We start from the raw sequence: 23,049 nt of genomic DNA on the forward strand, positions 1-23,049 counted from the left end.
CACAGACTGATGAAGGGGAGGAATGATCCATTTTGATACAGAGAGGGAAGCAGAGAGTTTGATGTTGTGCCTGATGCCGGAACTGTGGCCAGTTAGAAGTCTTGTTCCTCCAACTTGTTTTGAACTGTGAAAATGTTTTATTTATACGAAGGCACCATGGACGCTAAAGTTATTTGAGTTGAAATGTTGTCCTTCACCCACTGACGTGCTTTGTAAACTTTTAACAGTGTAGAAAAGGCAAAGGATTTGTGTATGGGAATTTCAAACACAACAACACGTTAGTTCCGCTGTATCTGTCAGTTCACCAGCGCTTGAATGCCGCCGATCCTTGAATGTGGAGGCGGAGATGCTGGAGAAGACAGCGCCCCACTCGCCACAAGGAGAGCCCGAACACGTGACCATGTCCGTGATCTGATTGGATACATCGCCATGACGTTCCGAGCACTGTGACGTCAATCACTGGCTCTCATTTTGGAAGGGATTCAGTTGGCCATCACAGATACACCAACAGCTATCGCACTGGGAAGCGGTCGTTCACCTGCTCCGTGTGTGGGAAGAGACTCATTCAGTTAACCCACCTTGTGACGCTCCGGTGTGTTTACAATAAAAAGAGGCCACATTTCTGTCCGGAGTGAGCAAAGAGTTTCACTCAATCATCCCAGCTGCTGCAACACCAGCAACTTCACATCAGGGAGGAAGTTCAAATCAGCTCCGTGTTAAATGTTTAACCATCACGGTGACTGAAGGCAGCTGCAGGTTCATGAGGGACTGTTACTGTCAGATTCTGCAGTTCTTGCGGCTGCTCATCGCACCCAGGACTGAACCCTGGTCACTGAGCATTGGAGGAGTCTGTTCTGCTGATGTTAGCCTTAAACTAGACTGGCGTTTAATATTGTGGATCTGTGAAAGGTAAATCAGTTCTGTATCAAATCCCGCGTCTCAGGTACTTACTGTCTCCACCACACTCACACTGTATACTAGGAAGGCCACTCGGCCCATCTGGTCCCTGCCCAAGTTTCATTTCCATATCAGTATATGCCGTTCCCCTTTCACTCTCCCTGAGATTACAGGTTGCAACTAGTCACCACTCTGTGGGATAGGAGATTTCCCTTGAATTTCATAAAATCACAGAAATATATAACATATTACCGATGCTTAGGCCCAGAATGTTGTGCCGACCATGTAATTTACTCCAGAAGCAGCCTAGAATTACCCTACCGCATAGCCACCTATTTTCCTAAGCTCCATGTACCTATCTAAAAGTCTCTTAAAAGATCCTATTGTATCCGCCTCTACCACCGTCGCTGGCAGTGCATTCCACCCACACACCACTGCTTAAAAAAATTAGCTCTGACATCTCCTCTGTACCTACTTCCAAGCAGCTTAAATCTATGCCCCTTCGTGTTAGCTGTTTCAGACTGGGAAAAAGCCTCTGACTATCCACACGACCAATGCCTCTCATCATCTTATCCACCTGCATGAATTTCCTGCATGATTTTCTCCGGGCTGAACAAGACGATGAGCTCACTGTGGTTGTGACGTTGTTCAGGGCTCCGGACGAAGTTGATTAAACTCCTTCTTCGGCGCTCTTTTCAACGTTTTGGGTCATTTTCACCAATTTTAAAGGACTGTGCCTCAGACAGCTGGGTTGTTGCAATTGTTACGTACCAGCAGCAATAGATCACTAATGGAGTCTGGTTTCGATGTGAAAACCACTATCTTTATTAGTATCTACTCCAAATATAAAAGATTAAACGAAATGAACAGAAGTTAACAGTGTAATGCGTATATATAGCTCCCAAACTATCAAGCTTGGGAAACAATGCTTAATGTCTCCAGATGGTAACGTGGAAAAGTTTAGTAATCCACGGAATAAGTGAGTGAAAGGAGAGATTTGTAAATCCACACGATCATGTAGAGAGAAGGCAATTACGAAGAATTCCACACACATTCCACGCTGGGTGAACGAAATAACAGTCGCCGATGATCTTATCCGTCGATTAGTTCCGAAATCAACTTAGAAATATCACCAGGTGACAGTGACAGGAATATCGTTTCCAAGTGGTTACTACAGAACACTCGGATTCCAGGTAGGGGCCAACAAAAGTGATACCACAGGATACTCCAGCAAATCCACACATATGGATGATACGAAGTGACAGTCACACATCCGTTGTGCACCGCGTGCCGATAATCAACCCGATCTTCTGGGCGTGGAAGAGCTCCAACCTTAGAAGTGGCAAGCTGAAGGTCCAACAGCTTGTGCCTGTGTGTGTGTGTGTCTCTCCTCTCTCTCTCTCTCTCTCTCTCTCTCTCCCCTCTCTCTCTCACTCTCTCTCACTCTCTCTCTCTCTTTCTCTCTCTCTCTCTCTCTCTCTCTCGCAGCCGCAGTGTGTGACTGACGTCACAGTCCCACCTCACTCAGGCACTTAAAGCGACATTCACAGTGAACGGATCTGCGGTCTCGCAACACAATGCTCCACTAAATTCTGACAGCAGACTAGCGAGTGAAACTTCGAGTCAGAAACCAAAGAGTTGCCAGCCTGAGTCGGGGCTTTGGGGCTCCAGAGAGAGAGATGGGGTCTAGAGTTTAAGAGGAGGAGGAATCAAACCAGCAGGATGTGGCTACAAAAGAAAGATCAGAAACATTTGGAAACTGGTTGACCTAAAAAAATGTGGTTAATTTCTGCAAAACTCTGGTGGAAATCAACAGATCCGGAAGCAAATGTGGAGAGGAATAAATGGACATCGTTTAGGCCGAGCCCCTTTTGCACGCTCAGGCTGTGTACTCCGCTGCTTAGTTGCTGCTTGAACTACAGAATTCCTCCAGCATTGTGTGTGTGTGCGTCGCTGTATTCCCAGCAACTGCAGAATCTCCTGTGTTTTATAACTGCATTTTACTTTGGCATATGATACACGTTGATATTGAGTATATTGTTTATGGGAGCCGCTTTCTGCGTTAAAACAGCTGCAGATTTTTCTATACACACGAAAAAAATGAGGTATGTATATTGAAACAGTGCCTGCAGAAATCTTTAATGGCAGTGTATTTAAAATTTCGCTTACTCTGAAGCACCGAACAAATGCGCAAGCGTCAGGGTTGATGACGTCCCCAAGTATCACGCATGCGCACAGTACACAGAAGGCCTTGCAAATACCGGGTGCAGCTAAGAGCGATTCTCTACTTTTTTAAATAAACAGCGACTGAGGGACGGTTCCTGTGAAATCCGGACACCGTTACCCGCAATCCCTGGACTGTCCTGCTCAATCTCCTCTCTCTCAGCCCCACGATCCGTACACGGGCCCCGGGGAGCTTCCGGCTGATGAGGGAATGGGAACCGATGGATCTCTCAGACAGAGCTGAGCTCCAGCTATCTAAATGCAAGGATTAGGAACTCGGAGAAAGGGAACAAAATCTTTTACATCAGCAGTTGAGAAGATCACCTTTGTTCTTTCCTCAATCACAAACAAGAGAACATCTGCAGATGCTGGAAATCCAAGCAACACAAATTGCTGGATGAACTTTTCCACAGATGCTGCCAGACCTGCTGAGTTCCTCCAGCATTTTGTGTGTGTTCTTGTTCTGGACTTTTCTACCGGTGAGAATATGTTTTGTCCCATTCTCTTTGGGTACATAATGATATCAAACACCTTTGGCCTGGGCAACAAGTAACTTTCACATCACAAATGTGCCGGACTCCAATGAGACAGACTACTGCCCTTCACTTCATATTCATTGGCATTGCCATCACTGTAAGTCACTTGGGGGAGACTTCAGGGAAAATATTTATGTAGAATACAGAAACTGGTGATACCTGTGTGCATTGTTGGTGATGAAAAGTTGCTGGAGAATTTGCAAGTTGGAAGAAGTGGAGTTATATTTGGAAATCTGACTTTTTAAACATAATTTAGCAAGCAAACCACATATGGACAGTATGCAAAAGCTTTGTTGAGAAAATCCTTCATGTTCGGTTACAAGCCTGCTACATAGATCGTGTGAGAGTGCAGATGAACTGGACTGAACCCAGAGGAGATCAAAGTTCCTATTGACAGTGATTTGCTAGCTCATAAGATGAACACCTCTCTGTATAAAACTCACTGTGCACATTGTCACTGGCAACAAAATGCACAGTACAAGATTTATGTGCACACTGGTTATTCCAAATTAGAGGAGATATTAGAGGGAAGGAGGGGAGACATCCAGTGTCCCTGATGCCTTCACTGACAAGATGTACATCCAGCTGCAGCTTGTAACCCTGCACTTTAAGGTGTTGGAACTTGAGGCAGATGAATTCCACATCATCCGGCAGTTGGATGTGGTGATGGATGTGACATGATGTGAGGTGAGTTGCACCTAAGGTGCAGGGCACAGGAAACTGTGTGAGAGTCAGGAAGGGGAATGCGGTTAAATGGTCATCATTGAATAATCTTGTGGCCATCCCCCACAACAACAGGTAGACCACTTTAGAAAGTGTTGTGGGGAGAATTAACTGGCAGAGGAAAATCAAAGTGGTGATAGGGGATTCGTTAGTTATGGGGACAGAACAAAAGGCGACTAATATCTTAGGCTTGCTAGATGTAGCGTGGTGTCGGGGGGCAATATGATTAAAATAAGTTGTAGGGGGAATGAGAGCCAGAATGACAGAACAGATAGTGGAGAGGGTGAATCGAATTGAATTGACTTTATTACATAAATACTTCATAAACATGAGATGGAGAAAACTACATTACATCTCCTTCTAAATCTGCAATGTGTAATTTATAGTAATTTATAATAGATAGTTTGTACATAGACAGTCAATATAACATCGAAATGCAATTGTATCTGCATGAATTAATCAGTCTGATGGCCTGGTGGAAGATGACGTCCCAGGGCCTGTTGGTTCTTTTGCTGTGTTACCGTTTCCTGGATGGTAGCAGCACGAACAGTTTGTGGTTGTGGTGAACTTGGTTCCCAATATCTTTTGGGCCCTTTTTACACAAGTGTCTGTGTAAATGTATTGAATGGCAGAAAGTTCAGAACTATGGATGCGCTGGGCTGTCCACACCACTCTCTGCAGGTTCCTGCGATTAAGGGAAGTACAGTTCCCATACCAGGCAGTGATGCAGCCAGTCAGGGTGCTCTCAATTGTTTCCCTGTAGAAAATTCCTAGGATTTCGCCCCATCCGGAACTTCTTCAGCCATCTGAGGTGGAAGAGATGCTGCTGTGCTCTTTTCACAACACAGCCGGTATGTACAGACAATCTGAGATGCCTGGTGACGTTTATGCTGAGGAACTTAAAGCTGTTCACCTTCTCAACCGCAGATCCAATGAAGTCAGTATCAACCGCAGATCCAATGATATCAGCCTGTCTCCATTCCTCCTGTCATCCACAATCAGCTCCTTTGTTTTGGTGACAGTGCGGGAGAGTTTGTTTTCTTGACACCAGTCAGAATAATTGCTGGCAGAGTCAGCAATCAAATAGTTGAGGATGGTGCGATGAATGTGCTGAGCTGTGTATATCACAATGCAAGAAGCCTCGTAAGAAAGCCAGATGAGCTCAGGACAGGGAATTGTGATATTGTAGCCATTATTGGGACTTGTTTACACCCAACAGTCTGAGGAATTTAGAGGAACAAATTTGTAGAGAGATCACAGACCATGCCAAGGAACAAAGGATAATTCAGTAAGTGATTTTAACTTTCCATATATTGACTGGGACTCCCATACTGTAAAAGGACTAGATGGAGTAAAGTTTGTCAAATGTGCCCTTAGTACGTAGAATTCCCGACGTAGAAGTGTGCAATAAGCTGTTAGGAAATGATCCAGGGCTGCTGACAGAATTTAGTAAACATCGTACCATGAGATTCAAAGTAAAGATGGAAAAAGAGAGGTCTGGACCACGGGTTGAGATTCTAAATTGGAGAACGGTCAATTTTGATGGTATCAGAAAGGATCTGACAAGTGTGGTTGGGACAGGCTGTTTCCTGGCAACGGAGTATTTGTAAGTGGGAGGCCTTCAGAAGTGAAATTTTGAGGATATAGAGCTTGCATGTGCCAGCCAAAGTAAAAGTTGAAAGGTGACTGGTCCAGGGAACCTTGATTTTCAAGAGAAATTGAAGCCCCGGATATTTTGTTCCTCTAAAAGCCTCAGACTGTTGGGTGCTACTGAGATCCATTAATGACTACAAATCACAATTCCACGCACTGAGCTCATCTGACTTTTTTGTTGTCATCTTCTGTTAGGTTCTAAAAGCTTCCGAATAGTTTTTGCTCTTTTGTTTGCCCTCTGTTTGACTTTTATGTTGGCTCTGGCTTCTCATTCCAGCCACTGTTGTGTCCTCAATGTTTTCACTTCTTTGGGATATATTGATCACTCAGCTCTTGCTTGCATTTGCCCTATCTATACTCTCATGGTATTCTATACTTCTAACAAGTCGTCCGTCCAATGTATAATTTCTTTGTGTACGTTTGGAGCCTTTTTTAGGTGCATATGATGATGAGGGGCATTGATCGTGTGGATAACCAGAGGTTTTTTTCCCAGGGCTGAAATGGTTAACACGAGGGGCATAGTTTTAAGGTGCTTGGAAATAGATACCGAGGCAATGTCAGGGGTAAGGTTTTTTTTTACACAGATAGTGGTGGGTGCGTGGAATGTAAGCCAGCAGTGGTTGTCAAAGCAGATACAATGGGGTCTTTTAACAGCCTCTTGGATAGGTACTTGGAGCATAGAAAAATAGAGGGCTGTGTGCGAGGGAAATTCTAGGCAGTTTCTTGAGTAGGTTACATGGTCGGCACAGGATTGTGGGCCAACGAGCCTGTAATGTGCTGTAGATATCTCTGTTCTATGTTAAGGAGCAAAACAACTTCGGTTATTCGCCAATCCTCTATTACCACCCCGGTCACTAAAGATGACTTAATTATCTCTGCTAGGGCCCCTACAATTTCTGCTCTTGCCTCCCACAGGGTCTGAGGGAGCTCCTTGCCATACCCTGGAGATTTATCCACCCTAATCTGCCTCAGGATGGGAACCACCTCCTCTGCTTTAGTGTGTACAGGGTCCACAATGTTAATGCTGCTTTTCCACACTTCCATTGACTTTGTCTCCCATTTGCTGAGGAAACAGAGATGAAAGAAAATAAGGATCTCCCTCTCTGCTTTGTTTCCACACATGGATTGCCACGCTGGTCTTCCAGACGACCAACTTTCTCCCTTGCAATACTTTTGCTCTTAATCTATCACTAGAATCCCTTAGGATTATCCTTCATCTTTTCTGTGAGGGCAACCTCAGAAATAGAATCAGACTTTAATCGCCAAGTACCTGTACACACACAAGGAATTTACTTCCAGCAGATGTTGCCTCTCTGCTCATAACAATAATAATGATAAATATAAATGAAAATATAGATTATACATACAGGTAGTGCAATCCAAGTAATAGTTAGCTGACAGTTAACTGGCAGTCAACTGTTCAGCAAAGTGACCGCAGTAAGGAGAAAACTTCTCCAGTGCTTATTAGTCTTAGTCTGGAGGGATCTGAAGTGCCTACCAGACGGAAGCAGTTCAAACAGTCCATGCGCAGGATGGAAGGAGTCCTTTATGATGTTCCCCGCCCTCTTCTTCAACCTGGAAGAGTACAGGTCCACAATAGAGGGCAGGGAGGCTCCAATGATGCGCTCGGCATCTTCTTTTAGCCATCCTGATTTATTTCTTATAGCACAGAATACTAGAGGGGAATTCTAGGCAGATTCTAGAGAAAGTTACATGGCTGTCACAACATCTTAGGCTGAATGGCCTGGAATATGCTGTAGATTTCTATGTTGAACAGTCAATTAACTTCTCTTCCTTAACCTGTGCAGGGTCCATGATTTTAATGCGGCTTTTCCACACTCCCATAGAATCTTTGTCCATCTCCTGAGTAAATAGAGATGAAAAATTATTTAAGATCTCCCCCATCTGCTTTGGTTCCACACGTGGATTGCCATTCCGGTCATCCAGAGGACCAACTTTGTGTCTTGAAATCCTTTTGCTCTTAATCTATCTCTAGAATCCCTGAGGATTATCCTTCACCTTTTCTGTGACGGCAACCTCATGCCTTCTTTTAGCCATCCTGATTTATCTTTTATGTGTTCTCTTGCATTTCTTATACTCCATAAGAAACTGCCTGTCGATCCCTGTTATGCAACTCCATTTTGTGCTTCACCAGGGTCTCAATATCTCTTGCAAACCAAAGTTCCCTACATTTTCTATCTTTACCTTTTATTCTGGCATACCCGCTTTGTACTTCCAAAATTTTGCTTTGAAGGCCTCTCATTTACCAGGCACACCTTTGCCATAAGGCAGCCTGTCCCAATCCACAGTTGCCAGATCCTAGTGTTGATTCCGGGTGTTGATCATGTCCTGAACACATCTGCCTTTCCTACGCTGCTCCTTGTATTGAAATATACAGGGCTCAGCATATTCACTGCACCATGCTCAACTTTTTCATTCCTGACTTTGAGGACTGAACAACATCTGTCTCCACAAACTCTCTCCACTATCTGTTCTGTTATTCAGGCTCCCATTCCCCCTGCAACTTTAGTTTAACCCTCCTAACCCCACCTTCCACCGTGCAGATCTATCACCCCTTTGGCTTTCCTCTCCCAGATCAATAAAAAGGAGATGCATACCAGGTACAGGCAGATAGGAACAACTGGAGTACTTATGAAATACAGGAAATTCAAGTGAACACATATGAAAGAAATAAAGAAGGCATGAGGTTGCCCCAGCAGACAAGGTGAAGGAGAATCCTCAGGGGTTCTGCAGATATGTTAAGAGCAAAAAGATTGCAAGGGAAAAAAATTAATCCTCTGCAGGATCAGAATGATAATCCATATGAGGAGACAAAATCGATGTGGGAGATTTTTTTTTGCATCCGTATTTACTCAGGAGATGGACACAGATTCTGTAGAAGTGAGGCAAAGCAGCATCAACTTCATGGACCCTGTACAGATTACAGAGGTGGAGGGGTTTGCTGTCTTCAGGTAAATTAGTGTGGATCAATCCCAGGGCCTGATAAGTTGTTCCCTAGGATCCTGCGGAGGACAAGTGCTAAAACTGTCCGGGCACAAGCACAGATATTTAAATAATCTTAAGTGGCAGGTGAGGTACTGGAGGATCAGAGGACAGCCGATATTGTTCTGCTGTTCAAGGAAGGCTCTAAAAATAAACTGAGAAATTGCACATTGGTGAGCTTGACATCAGTAGTGGGAAAGGTCTTGGAATGTTATCTGCAGGAACCCGATATATAAGTATTTGGATAGATGTGGACTGATTAAGGATAGACAGCATGCATGGTAGGTCATGTCTAACCAATCTTATAGAGTCTCTCGAGGAAGTTATCAGGGAAATGGATGAAGGCAAAGCAGCAGATGTTGTCCACATAGACTTTAGCAAGGCACTTGACAAAGTCTCATATGGGAGGTTTGTCAAGAAGGTTCGGTCACTCAGCGTTCAAGATGAGACAGTAAATTGGATGAGACACCGTTTTTGGGAGAAGCCAGAGTGTGGTAGCAGATGGTTGCCTCTCTGACTGGAGGCCTGTGACTAGTGGTAGCCACAGCAATCAGTGTTGGATCTGATGTTGTTTGTCATCTATATCAGTAATCTGGATGATTGTGTGGTTAACTGGATCATCAGATTTGTGGATGACACCAAGATTGGTGGTGTAGTGGACAGTGAGGAAGACTAACATGGCTTGCAGTGTGATCTGGACCAGCTGGGAAAATGGTTTGAAAAAGGGAAAATGGAATTTAATGCAGACCAGTGTGAGTTATTGCACTTTGGTATGACCTACCAAGGGAGGTCTTTCACAGTTACTGGTTGGGCACGGAGGAGTGTTGTAGAAGAAAGGGACCTGGGAGTACAGGTCCTTAATTAACTGAAATTGGTATCACAGTCAGATAGAGATGGAAAAAAAGATTTCAGCCCAATGGCCTTCATGAACCAAAGTACTGACAACAATAGATGGATTTTATGTTCACTTGTAGAAGACATTGGTGAGGCGTAATTTAGAGTATTGTGTGTAGTTTTGGTCACCTGCCTACAGGAAAGCTGTAAAAGAGGTTCAGAGAGTTCAGAGAAAATTCACAATAAAGTTGCCAGGTCTGGAGGACTTGGGTTATAAGGAAAGATTGAACAGGTCCAGACTTTATTCCTTGTAATGTAGAAGATTGAGGTGAGATTTGATTGTGATAGAGGGGCATAGATAGTGTAAATGCAAGCTGGCTTTCTCCACTGAGATTGGGTGGGACTACAACCAGAGGCCATGGGTTAAGGGTGAAAGGTGAAATGTTATGTGGAACATGCGGGGAAACTTCTTCACACAGACAGTCATCTGGGTGTGGAATGAGCAGCCAGCACGACTGGTGCATGCGAGCTCGATTTCAACATTTAAGAGGTTTGTGTAGGTACCTGGATGGTAAGGGTATGGGAGTGGGCAATTTAAATAGTTCGGCATAAACTAGATGGCCCAAAGTGCCTGTTTCTGTGTTGTAATTTTCAATGACTGTGACAAGAACCTGAAATAATACAAAAATTCACTCTAAATCCTTTTTAACAGACGTGCGGACCAACCATTCATCTCAGCAGGAATTTTTTATATGGTGTTAAAACTGTGGCATGTTAAGTTAATAATACATAAAAGAAAATCCCAGTTGCACGTCAAGAAAGACTATTTGTGTGAGACTGTTTCAGTTACTGTGGGGCCAGGCACCCATGCAGCTCAGCAGGAGGAGGGAATAATACCAATGGAGAGAGTCAAACTGAGCGAGGGTTCAAATTGGAGATGGCCAAAAACCCCATTCTTATAGAGACAGGAAGAGCATCAGAGAATTGATGGTCATTCCAGATACCAGCACTCTGCCCAGTCAGGAGATGATATCTCTGTCCAGCTTGTTTTGAACCTCACTGTAACAGTGTGATACCAGATCAAACCTTGGCAACTCAAGTAATCTCATCTGAAATGTTGTCCTACACCCATTGATGGATTTTGCAAATCTTTTTACAGGTTAAATACAAGAAGGAATTTGTCTCCAGGAAGCTCAAACATGACACGCCAGTTTTGCTGTCTCTGTCTAGATATTTAAGAAGTGGAGCAAGGGATTCAATCGACCATCCTTCATGCTCAGAGAGTGGGGACGGATTCACTCGGTTAACTAACCAACTGGCATGTCCGTCATTTTACACAGGAGAAAGGCCATTCACCTTCTCAGACAGTGGGAATCGATTCACTCGGTCATTTCAACTGAAGGTACATTAGCACGTTCACACTGGGCAAGGCCATTCACCTGTTCTGTGGGTGAGAAAGGATTCACTCAGTTTTCCCACCTGTGGACACACCAGTCAGTTCACACCAGGCAGAAGCTGGTCATCTGCTGAATTTCTGCGAAAGGATTCACTCAGTCATCTGACTTAATGGCTCACCAGCGAGTTCACATCAGGGAGCGGCCATTCACTTGCTCAGTCTGTGGGAAGAGATTCATTAAATCATCCCACCTGCTGAGTCATCAGCGAGTTCACACTGGGGAGAAGCCGTTCACCTGCTCAGAATGTGGGAAGAGATTCTCTGAGTTATCCAACCTACAGAATCATCAGCGAGTCCACACTGGGGAGAAGCCATTCACCTGCTCAGAATGTGGGAAGGGATTCACTCAGTCATCCCACCTGCAGAGACACCAGCGAGTTCATACTGGGGAGAAGCCGTTCACCTGCTCAGTCTGTGGGAAGAGCTTCACTCACTTATGCAACCTACAGAATCATCAGCCAGTTCACACTGGGGAGAGGCCACTCACCTGCTCAGAATGTGGGAAGGGATTTACTCAGTCATCCAGCCTACTGAGTCATCAGCGAGTTCACACAGGGGAAAGGCCCTTCACCTGCTCAGAATGTGGGAAGGGATTCACTCAGTCATCCCATCTGAAGGTTCATCAGTGAGTTCACACTGGGGAGAAGCCATTCACCTGCTCAGTCTGTGGAAAGGGATTCACTGATTCATCCACCCGGCAGAAACATCAGCGAGTTCACACTGGGGAGAAGTCGTTCACCTGCTCAGAATGTGGGAAGGGATTCACGGATTCATCCTGCCTACTGGTACATCAGCGAGTTCACACTAGGGAGAAGCCGTTCACCTGCTCAGAATGTGGGAAGGGATTCACTCAGTCATCCCACCTGCAGAGACATCGGCGAGTTCACACTGGGGAGAAGCCATTCACATGCTCAGAATGTGGGAAGAGATTCACTCAATCTTCCACCCTACAGGCACACCAGCGAATTCACACTGGGGAGAAGCCATTCACTTGCTCAGTCTGTGGGAAACAATTCACTCTGTCATTCCAACTACTGAAACACCAGCGAGTTCACACAGGGGAACGACTGTTCGCCTGCTCAAAATGTGGGAAGAGATTCGCTGGATCATCCAACCTACAGAGACATCAGCAAGTTCACACTGGGGAGAAGCCGTTCACTTGCTCAGTCTGTGGGAAGGGATTCACTCAGTCGTCCCAACTACTGTCTCACCAGTCAGTTCACAATGGGGAGTGGCCATAGTTATGAATCCCTGGGTTTCGTTTGCTGCGGACTGTCATTTTAAGATAGAGCGAGAGAGATTACGAAGGTGAATCAGTCTGACTTGCAGCTTGTTTACATCCCTTGCAGCTTGTTTCGTTTTAACCAAGGACACAGACAATCAGAGTCAGACAGAGACGAAGGAGGAAAAATGGAAGGATCGACACCTGGGAACTAGAGGCCAACTAGAGTTTGGAACTTTCCTATGCCCACAAGGTCGGGTTAATTATCAATTCACCATACATCAAATTTGTAGTTGTCACCGTGTTTGATCCATAGGAGTGGATCTTATTTGGGGTGTCCTATGAAGACCACTGATGTGTTAACCCTTCCCTGGGAGTGGTGTGGTAATTCACTTGAAGACGATACCGCTTGTGACAAGTCACTTTCGGTGATAAATCTTATGAGGGTTTGGAATGACGACAAATAAAATCGACAGCGACTGTTGTGTGGTTTTACCACCATGGAACCTGTGGAATTCAACATAATTGCCTTCTCTCAACATTTACCCTGGATTTCAAATATCTCTCTCATCACCTTTTCTGTGGTTGAACTGAACTTTTATATTTTACCATCCCAAGACTCCAAGCCTTGTTTCTCCCGAGCTCAATAGTTTGGGAGTTTTATTTAAACACATATATACACATAACACTGTTAACTTTTGTTTATCTTGCTTAAGTTACTATATTACAAGTAGATTCGAATAAAGATAGTTTTAACATCAAAAACAGACTCCAGGTATAGTCTATTGCTGCTGGTTCGTTTCTAAAACGTTATGATTCGTAACAAAATTGGGGCCTGCATCCAGTATATGAACAGATTTGGAGGCGTATTCATTAATTATCAATTTCATCCCTTTTCATTGATTTGTGTGTGGAAAATCAGCAGCAATGGATGCTGACCAACCTCTGAGGCATTAGAGGACGCCAGAAGGATTGAGTTGTTGAGTCTTGCTAGAAGGTTAAAACTTGCTAAGGTGAAATTGACAATGAGGAGGGCACAGATGCAGACGATAATAGCTGAACATTATGAATTTGATGGTGTGTTTAAAGTAGAGGAGTTGGAGGTGTTTCCTGAAAGTAAACCTAGTGAGCTTGAGGCCAGTACAAGTAAGAAAAATTAAAGCTGGAGGCTGCGGAAAGGCAGAGGCAGTTTGAGGCTAGAGAAGCAGAAAAACAAAGAAGAGGCAGAAAAATAGAGGGAGATGAAGCGGTTGCAGCAAAGGAGTCCAGCGTTTTTCTCTGGTGATAAATTTGAGGCCAGTTGGGAAGTTAAATTGGTCCCTCCATTTGACGAGGCAGAGATTGATAAATACTTTCAGCATTTTGAGAAGGTTGCTCAGAGTTCGTCCCAGAATCATACAGGCAAAAGTTTAGAAATTTGAGGAAATCTGTGAAACAGACTTTTATGGAATTTGCTTATGAGAAGATTGTGTGTTTTGACCGCTGGTGCACATATAAAAATGTGAATGATGATTTTAACAGCTTGAAAGAGTTGGCTTTAATTGAAGAATTCAAAAGGTGCGTCCCTGATGACATAAAGACATATTTAGATGAAAAGGATGCTGCCACTTTGCAGGAGTCTGTGAAACAGTTGAAGGAGAAATATTCTGGTCTTACTTGTTACTATTGTAAGAAAGCTGGTCATGTGATGGCTGATTGTTCTGTCCTGAAGATGAAAATGGAAAATGAGTCAGTCCCAAATGCCCGTGGTCAGTACGTTGAAGCACCTATAAATCCGCAGGGTCCTGAACATTCTATTGAGGCTCAGTTAAGGTCTGAGAGGTCTGACCGAGTTAAGAAGGGATTAGATCATTTTATGTCAGATGGGTTTGTATTAGTAAAGGAAGGGTCAACCCCGGTAACAGTGAACATTTTTTGAGTTACTGGGGCTTCTCAGTCACTTATATCAGACGGTGTTCTAAAGTTTGGTGATGATTCTAACACTGGTGAGGTAAATCTTATTAAAGTCATTGGGGGCGACATGGTTTCCGTGCCATTGCACAAGGTAACTTTACTGTCAGGGTTGGTTTCAGGACCTGTTAAGATCAGATTATGCTCCAGTTTACTGGTGGAAGATGTTAGTTTGCTGTTAGGGAATGACCTGGCAGATTGTAAAGTTGTTCCTGCAGTGCAGTTGACAACTAACCCAACCACTGACGACCCACAGATGGATTTTAACATTTATCCTTCCTGCACAGGAACTCGAAGTATGGCTAAAATGTCTGCCGACGCAGACGAGCTTACAGCAGAACAGAACCGAGACCCTGAGATTGAAGCTTTAAAAGTAACAGCTGTCTCAGATGATGAGATTAAGAAAGTGCCAGCAGGGTATTATTTCAAGGATGGTGTGTTAATGCGGAAGTGGAGGCCACCTGCTATACCAGCGAGTGAGGAATGGGAAATTGTTCACCAAGTTATAGTTCCTTAAGTTTACAGGGCTGAAATTTTAACTTTGGCCCACAGTATACCCTTAGGTGGCCATTTTGGAGTGAATAAAACGGTAAACAGGATTATGAAATAATTCTACTGGCCTAATCTGTGGAAAGATGTTATGAGCTTTTGCAGAACCTGTCACACTTGTCAAGTTGTGGGTAAACCTAATTAGGTCACACCAGTGGCCCCACTGTGGTCTAAACCTGCATTCGGTGAACCCTTTTCAAAATTTATAGTGGATTGTGTTGACCCATTGCCAAAGACTAAAGCTGGCCATCAATATCTGCTAACTATTATGTGTACTGCATCCAGATTCCCAGAGGCAATACCTCTCAGAAATGTTAAAGCTAAAACTGTGGCGAAGGCTCTTACCAAGTTTTCTACATTTTCTGGTTTGCGTAAAGAAATCCAGTCTGATCAAGGACATGATTTTACATCTGGATTATTCCAGCAGTTAGTTTATGAACTGGGAGCTGAACAATTTGCATCATCTGCATACCATCCAGAATCACAAGGGGCTTTAGAAAAATTTAATTCTACCTTCAAAACAATGATTATGACATTAAAATGTTGAAAATGGAAAAGACTGGGATGAAGGTATACATTTGTTTTTGTTTGCAGTAAGAGAGTCTGTACAGAGATCACTGGGCTTTAGTCCATTTGAACTTGTATTTGGTCAGAGAGTGAGGGGACCTTTGACCTTGTTAAAGGAACAGTGGATTGATGGGGATGTACATGTTAGACTATGTTTTGAAGTTCAGAAATAAACTACATCAAGCCTGTAGTCTATTGAGACAAAACCTAAAGTTTTCTCAAAACAAAATGAAGTGTTGGTTTGATAAGCGGGCTTGCAAAAGAAAATACCAGGTGGGGGATAAGGTGCTTGCCTTACCTCCAATGTTGACGAATCCACTTCAGGCGAAATTCAACAGACCGTATGAAATAGTCTCTCAAATTAATGATGTGAATTATGTTATTAAAACGCCCGACTGACGTAAACTAACACAGGTGGTACACATAAATATGATAAAGCCTAATTTTGACAAGCAGGCACCATCTGTGAGTGTTGTTGTCAAAAGATATGAATCTGGTAACCCTAAGAATGAAACAATTGACTCATCTGAGACTTTTCACAAGCCAAACATGGTCCCAGTTAGGCTAATGAACTCGGTTGTTCTGGAAAACATTGATAACAGGTTGGCTCATCTGCAGCCAAAGCAACAACAACAGCTGAAAGAATTAATTCTGAAGTTTAAGGATTTATTTCCCAATGTTCCCAAGCAAACCGCGGTTGCAGTACGTGATGTAGATATTGTTCAAGCCAAACCGATTAAACAACACCAATATTCCATGAACATAGAAAAATGTAAATTGGCTGAGCAAGTGTTGTAAGTGGGGAAACAGATTCGATATGTCTCAGAAGCAAAGACTTTGGACAGAAAATGATTTTATTTACAGAAGGCAAACGTGGGAAAACGGCAACAGAAGCAACACGCACAATTTACAGCAGTCGTGGGGAAAGTCGGTTCGGAAATAAAACACACACGGACAATTACTAACGAACGTGGGAAAATCGCCTGGGAACAAAGTGCACGCGCATAACACCCGCACACACACGCAAACACACAAAGGAAAATTCTGTACGATATCCGCCAGCCCTTGACCCTGTGCAGGCTCAGCTCTGTGTTATTAAAGAGAGTAATCAACGCTCCCAACCCTATTCAATGCACAGCTCACTAACAATTTCTCCAGCGCCGTTCCACGGTTCTCAGCCTGGAGTGAAGCAGGGTGGTCTCTCGGAGATGGCAAAGGGAAAGCACACGCGGCTCCTTTATAGTGCTCAGGGATGGAGGGTCCAGCCCAGGTAATCTACAGAGGGGCCAAAGGCTCCGTGCCAGCAGAGTTAAGCCGATTACAAAGGCCGATTGCTCGAGGCCAAGTACAAGGCTAATTAAAGGGGCCAATGGTGAGGTGTGTATTTGGCAGGTGGTGTGCCTTGACCAGGTAGTGCGTAGGTTTGTCACGTGACAGTCACAATCCCTCCAATACAGTCTACCCCTCGGATCCACGCCATTCGCCAAGCATTACATGTAACAGAGTGAGAAGGAAAGTGCTATATCTTAATGGAAGTCTTACACTTAACTATTTCTAAGGTTAACGCTGTATGTGACTGTACAGAACTAGAGAAAGACAGACGTGCTCTGAATAACATACACACAGCGATGATAACGAGAGGTAAAACGTAGAGAGAAGGCAATCACGCCGAATTCCACGGTGGTAATTAATAAACATCAGTGGTGGAAGATCCTCCGTCGAGCCGTTCCAAAGCCACACACGAATTACCACCAGAGTGATCTGTCACAGGGATGCCGCCTTCAAGGGGTTACCACATCACACACCCAGGCAGGGGGTAACTTCGAGTGGCCCCACAGGACATTCCCAGATCCACTCCTTTGGACTATACGGAGTTACAGCCACACATCCGATGTGCTCCGGATTGATGATCACTCCACCCTTGTGGGTGTAGCAGAGTTCCAAATCCCCAGCCTCGACAAGCTGGAACTGCTGCCTTTTCCAGGTTCGCTCCCCTCTCTCTCTCTTCTTCCGACTCCTGACCGTGACTGTCTGTGTCCTTGTTTTAAAGGTAAACAAGCTGCGAGTCGGTCAGTGAACAACATCATAGTCCTGCCTCACTGAAGCGCTCTGTTAAAGTGACAGTCCACAGTGAACGAAACCTGCGGGTCCGTAACAGTGCATTGATGGGCGAGGAGGGGTTAAACCTTGATTGGCAGCTGACGTGCCTTCCGACCGGGTAGTGGGCAGTGATGTCACGTGACAGTCACGACCCCTCCGATACACTGGGTCAGGCAATGTTCTCTCAAACCGGTCAGTCTCAGTGTACTCCCGACATGAAAACAATTAACCCTGTCTTTCTCTCCAGGCGACCAAGAACGCTCGAAGTCAGCTTTCCTCCAGCAGCTGGTTCTCACAGCGCCAGTGTCTGGATCCCAGCTCAGAGTAGAAGAAGAAGAATGTCCTTAACTCCTGGTGGAGTCATCGGGCGCCGTCATGACAAGCTTTTGCACCGATCTTTCTGGTGATTGCTCATGGCGTTTCTGCGGCATTCTCCAGTTTTATCTTTACGAGGTCGAGTTGCCAGCTCGACGCTCAACCCAGCACGGATGGAAAGCGTGCAAGGGAGCCGGCTGGCCTTGAACTCGGGACCGTTCGCTCCGGAGTCGGGCGCTGATGCCACGACGCCTCACAGTGCCGAGGGGCAAATTCCATCCACACAAGGTGATGGTTCGAGGACGGCATTTGCCACATGCAGGTTGCCATCGCGGGGGAGCTGTACGCTTGAGAGACATAGAGGCGATCTATTCGGGAATCTCCCCCTCTAGACCTTCTGGAGAAGGCTCCAGAGTCAGGATGTAGATCCCGCCAGGCGTCCACGAAGTCAAAGGAGCCGACTAACTCCTTCAGCTTCTTTCCCGATGCTGTGTCGCGCTGGAGACTGCAGAGGTTCCCCACCTCGAAGGTACATTTGAAGTCCCCACTCCCAGGATCCATGGAGCTCAGTAGAGTGGACTGCTGACGGAATAGGGAATAGGTGCGTCTGCATCACCCCGCCCCTCAGGGCATACACGTTGATGAAATGCAGAGGTTCACCATCCAGGCGCACAGCCAGATGGGGCAGGCGGCCGGGCTCGACATCCTGAGCTTTTACCATTTCCGGCTGGAAGGTCGAGGCCAACAGGATCGTCACCCCGCTAGAGTTGGAGCTGAGGAGGCTCATGTAGACCCCTAATTGCCGCTGCAGGAGCCAAGCGGACTCGTCCCCCGCGGTGGTATGGGTTCCCTACAGGAACCTCACCGTATATCACCCATCCCAAAGGACTGAGAGATTCTTTTATCTGCCGAGAGAACCCCTGCTACCATTAAAATTTAGACCAGCTACAGTGAGCTTCATGTAAGGAGTTTACTAGGACTCAGCACCTGCACCCTCCGCTCTCAACCACACTAGCCCGAGAGAAAAAAAAAACAAGAATTCTCTTTGCTTTCCGGGCCCCAGTGGTGCCAACGCCACTCACCTGTGACCCACCGTCTCCCGAAGGAGCGAGGCTGATTCCCACTCTGATGTCCCTCACCAGGTCATCCGGAAAGGATTTCAGCTGCCGCCTGACATTCCCAGACACAGCATTCCCCTTCCCCTTCACCTTCCGTCTAAGGATGACTCGCAGGGACTTCATCAGCCTCGGCTTGCCAGACCAGCGAAGCGAGGCGAGCTTAGGCCGATGCTTTGCACCCTCAGAGGTGAGAATGAACTCTCTCATTTCCTCCACAGGTATCAATGGGGATTTCTCTGGAGGGTGAGGATGTCCTTTGTCTCACTCCACCGCCTCACTACAGATAGATTCCCCCCGTCTTCATCCCCGTGTGTTCGAACAGACGGCTGCACTTAAAACCCACACTGCGCAGCGGGTACCTCCCTCATACCTTTCCGCTGCACCGTCGCATCAGTCTTATCCACAGTTACGACAATGGAGGGATCATCCCCAGGGTCTCCCTGCTAGTCGTTATTTGATGGGGTCGGCATGCAGAGTACATCACCCTCCCCAGGAGGCAGGTATGAAGTGGGTCTCAGCAGCTCAGATCCTAGGGATCCACCGGCAGCCCGATTATGAGAGTGAGAGAGCTTGGTCTCCTCTCCGCTCTTACTGTTTGATGCACTTGCCCCCAGGGAATCGCTTACTACTAAGTCCTGGGTGGAGGGCTTCAGGGCTGTCGCGATTGTGCAAACAGGGCTGGCACTAACTTTCAGCACAATCACACCACCTACCACAGGACTAGTGGCTACATCTGGGGATTCAGGGTTAGACACAAACTCTACCCGGATTCCCACCCTTTCCTGGGAATTCTCCGCATCTACATTCCCTACCCTCTTGGGGGAAGATACTCTTCTCTTCTGAGGCGCACACAGGTGCCGGATTCACCAATGGCGCGGTACTCTCCGCTTGCAACTGCGCACTTTCCAGAGCCTCCCGCTCCACTTCAGGGCAAATAGGCGGGAGCTCTGCGGTCTCGGGGGCCGACTTCTTAGTGTGTTTGGATTTCTTCTTTGCTTTCTTTCTCAGCACAAGCTCATCCCCGTCCCTCGCCTGAACCTCCTTGTACGTAGCCTCAAGATCTCCCACCTGAACCACGGGGCAGGGGCAGGGACTGTAACAGACGTAGGAATAGGAGCAGGAAGCAGGAGTCGGCTCAGGTGCAGGCACAGGAATAGGATCAGGGCAGAGGTAGCTGGGGCACTGGTTCCCGAAATGGACTCCCTGGGTTTTCGAGTGCTAGGACAGTCCCTCCGAAAGTGCCCCACCTCCCCGCACGCATGGTACCGTGGGCGCTCAGAGTTCCAATACACCTGATAGTCTACCCCCTCGGGCCGGACAGTAAACCGGCCCTCAACGTCGTCCTCCATTTCCAGCTGCATGAACACCTGACGCCGGAAAGAGAATACGTTATGGAGGGTGTGTCTCTTAAATTTGAGTCTGATGTCAGTTATATCTGACCGTACTTGTCCCAAGCTGTCTAGTGCGGGAAGCAGGACCTCGTTGGGGATTAAACGCTTAACGTGTCCGAAGACAATTCGCTGCGTGGAAATGTCACCAGCTCCATCTTTAAAAGGATGTTTTCCACCGTGATCCCCCCAACTAAGCTCCCAGTGTACTAACTCATCATTCTCTAGATAAAACACTGCCTTCCCGAACTCATTCTCTGTGGCCAAAATACCACCTTTCCCAAACAAGTCCTCCATAGCCGCCACATATATTTTGCAGGGCGGTTCTTAGATTCAAAATACATTGCACTCGCGTTCTCCTTTCACCGACCAAAACAAGGCGTTGTCCGAGGCCGGAGATGCAGCCGCCTTTGTCCAACTCCCCGAAGGCCTGCAACTCCGTGGAGAACGGCCCGGCATGCTGACACTATGTCCAAATCTAGAGATATACGGATGTGCCGGTTATAAAGACCTGGAACGAGTTGAGTGACTGGCCGGAAAAAGTTTGGACTCGACAGTATCCTGCTGGCTCGGTGCCAGAAATTCCAACGCCAGGAAAGGCTCCGTCGCTCCTGCAGAACTTCCAGGCCGTGAGAGGTCGAGACTTCTCAACAGATGCTCCGGCTCCTACTCGGAACGAGAATCACGACGATAAAAGAGGAGGGACGTTGTCCCGATGTCAGTGGGGGAGCAATGGCGTTTGTCTCCGTTGTTTGGAGCAAACCGGTCTCCTGGCGAATTGCCAGCAGCTGCAGCTGGGAGCCGTCAACGAACCCAGTCCAAACTGGCAGAAAAACTCCAAACGAAGCTTCCACGCTAAAACAGTGTGTGATGGGTGAATGTGGAGGGAGCCTTACTCTGTGTCTGACACAGGAATTGTGCGATGGGACAGTCTGGAGGGAGATTTTCTCAAAGTCTGACCTGCGATTGTGTTATTATACAGTGTGGAGGGAATTCTCTCAGTGTCTGACCCCGGTAGTGGGTTATTTCATGGTGTGTACAGAGATTCTCTCAATGTCTGACCCTGTGAGTGTGTAATGGGACGAGGTGTAGTTAGGTTCACTCTGTGTCTGACACCGGTAGTGTGCGATGGGATGGTGCGGAGAGAACTTCACTGTCTCAGAACCCGGGAGTGTGTGATGGGATAATGGAGAGGGAGATTTACTGTGTTTCTAACCCCCAGTTGTATGTAATTGGATGATTTAAAAAGAGCTTCACTCAATGTCTGACCCTGGAGTGTTCTGATGGGACGATGTGGAGTAAACCACACTCTCTGTCTGACACAGAGATTGTGTGATAGTACGATGTGGAGGAAGCTTCACTCTGCGTCTGACCGTGGGAGTGTGTGATGGGACGGTGTGGAGGAAGATTCACGTTGTGTCTGACCCTGGGAATGTGTGATGGTACGATGCGAAGGGAGCTTCACTCTGCGTCTGACCCAGAGACTGTGTGATGCGACATTGCAGAGGGATCTTCACTCTGTATCTGATCCGTGGAGAGCGTGATGTGGCCCTGCGGAGGGGCATACACTCTGTGTCTGACCCTCTGCTGTTTCCGACTGTTGAGGATGCAGGTCTGATAGTATACCGTATATGAGCTTCCAATCTCTTTTGTCAATTTTGTCTGCAAAGCCAGGAGAGTGCTCAGGAAGGCTGGGGTCAGGGGAGTGGGTGTATCTCGGGTGCGAGGAAGCGGTGGTCAGCCTGGATGGGGATAGGGACTGAAGAGATCCTGGGGACTGGACAATCTCAGCCTGGAACTGAGGCGCAGCTGTACCACTTCATTGAGTGTGTGTGTGTGTGTGTGTGTGTGTGTGTGTGTTTGTGGTTCCCTATGCTACAGTTCCAAGGTGAACACAATGAGAATGTCCTTTGTAATCTGTTTCAGCTCAAGAACTCTTTTGGTATATCTCACACTGCAGAGACGTGTTTTCTCCCCGTGTCTGAACCCGGGAGTGTGTGATGGGACGGTGTTGAGGTAGCTTCACTCTGTGTCTGACCCCGAGAGAGTGTGATGGGACGGTGTTGAGGTAGCTTCACTCTGTGTCTGCCCCAGAAGTGTGTGATGGAAGGTGTGGAAGGAGCTTCACTCAGAGTCTAACCCCGACAGTGTGTGATGGGACGGTGTGGAGGGAGCTTCACTCTGTGTCTGTCTCCGGGAGTGTGTGATGGGATGATGTTGAGGGAGATTCACTCTGTGTCTGACCACCGGAGCGTGTGATGGGACGATGCGGTTGGAACTTCACCCTGTGCTGAATGCCGGTATTCCATCCCGCATCCCATTCGTACTTGGGACCTCAGTGAAATCACGTCTGACATTACAGTAGATGTTAACTGTCTGTGGGCGCCTAATCTCTGAGACGCTGCTGTACCAGAGTGAGGAGCTCAGAACCATTATTGCAGTTCACCGAGTGCGGGGGGCAGCAGTAACCCCAGGTCACTGTTTCTCCCCTAGTGAGACTCAGGTCCGACACCAA

At 46.4% G+C, this 23,049-nt stretch overlaps 1 pseudogene; it reads left to right on the forward strand.

Annotated features, from left to right (window-relative positions):
• The window catches only part of LOC132389114 (zinc finger protein 235-like), a 36,447-nt pseudogene extending 20,501 nt beyond the window's left edge, over window positions 1–15,946 (forward strand).
• Window positions 15,947–23,049: the final 7,103 nt, after the last annotated feature.

This window comes from Hypanus sabinus, unplaced genomic scaffold, assembly GCF_030144855.1.
Source record: "Hypanus sabinus isolate sHypSab1 unplaced genomic scaffold, sHypSab1.hap1 scaffold_476, whole genome shotgun sequence".
Lineage (NCBI taxonomy): Eukaryota > Metazoa > Chordata > Chondrichthyes > Myliobatiformes > Dasyatidae > Hypanus > Hypanus sabinus.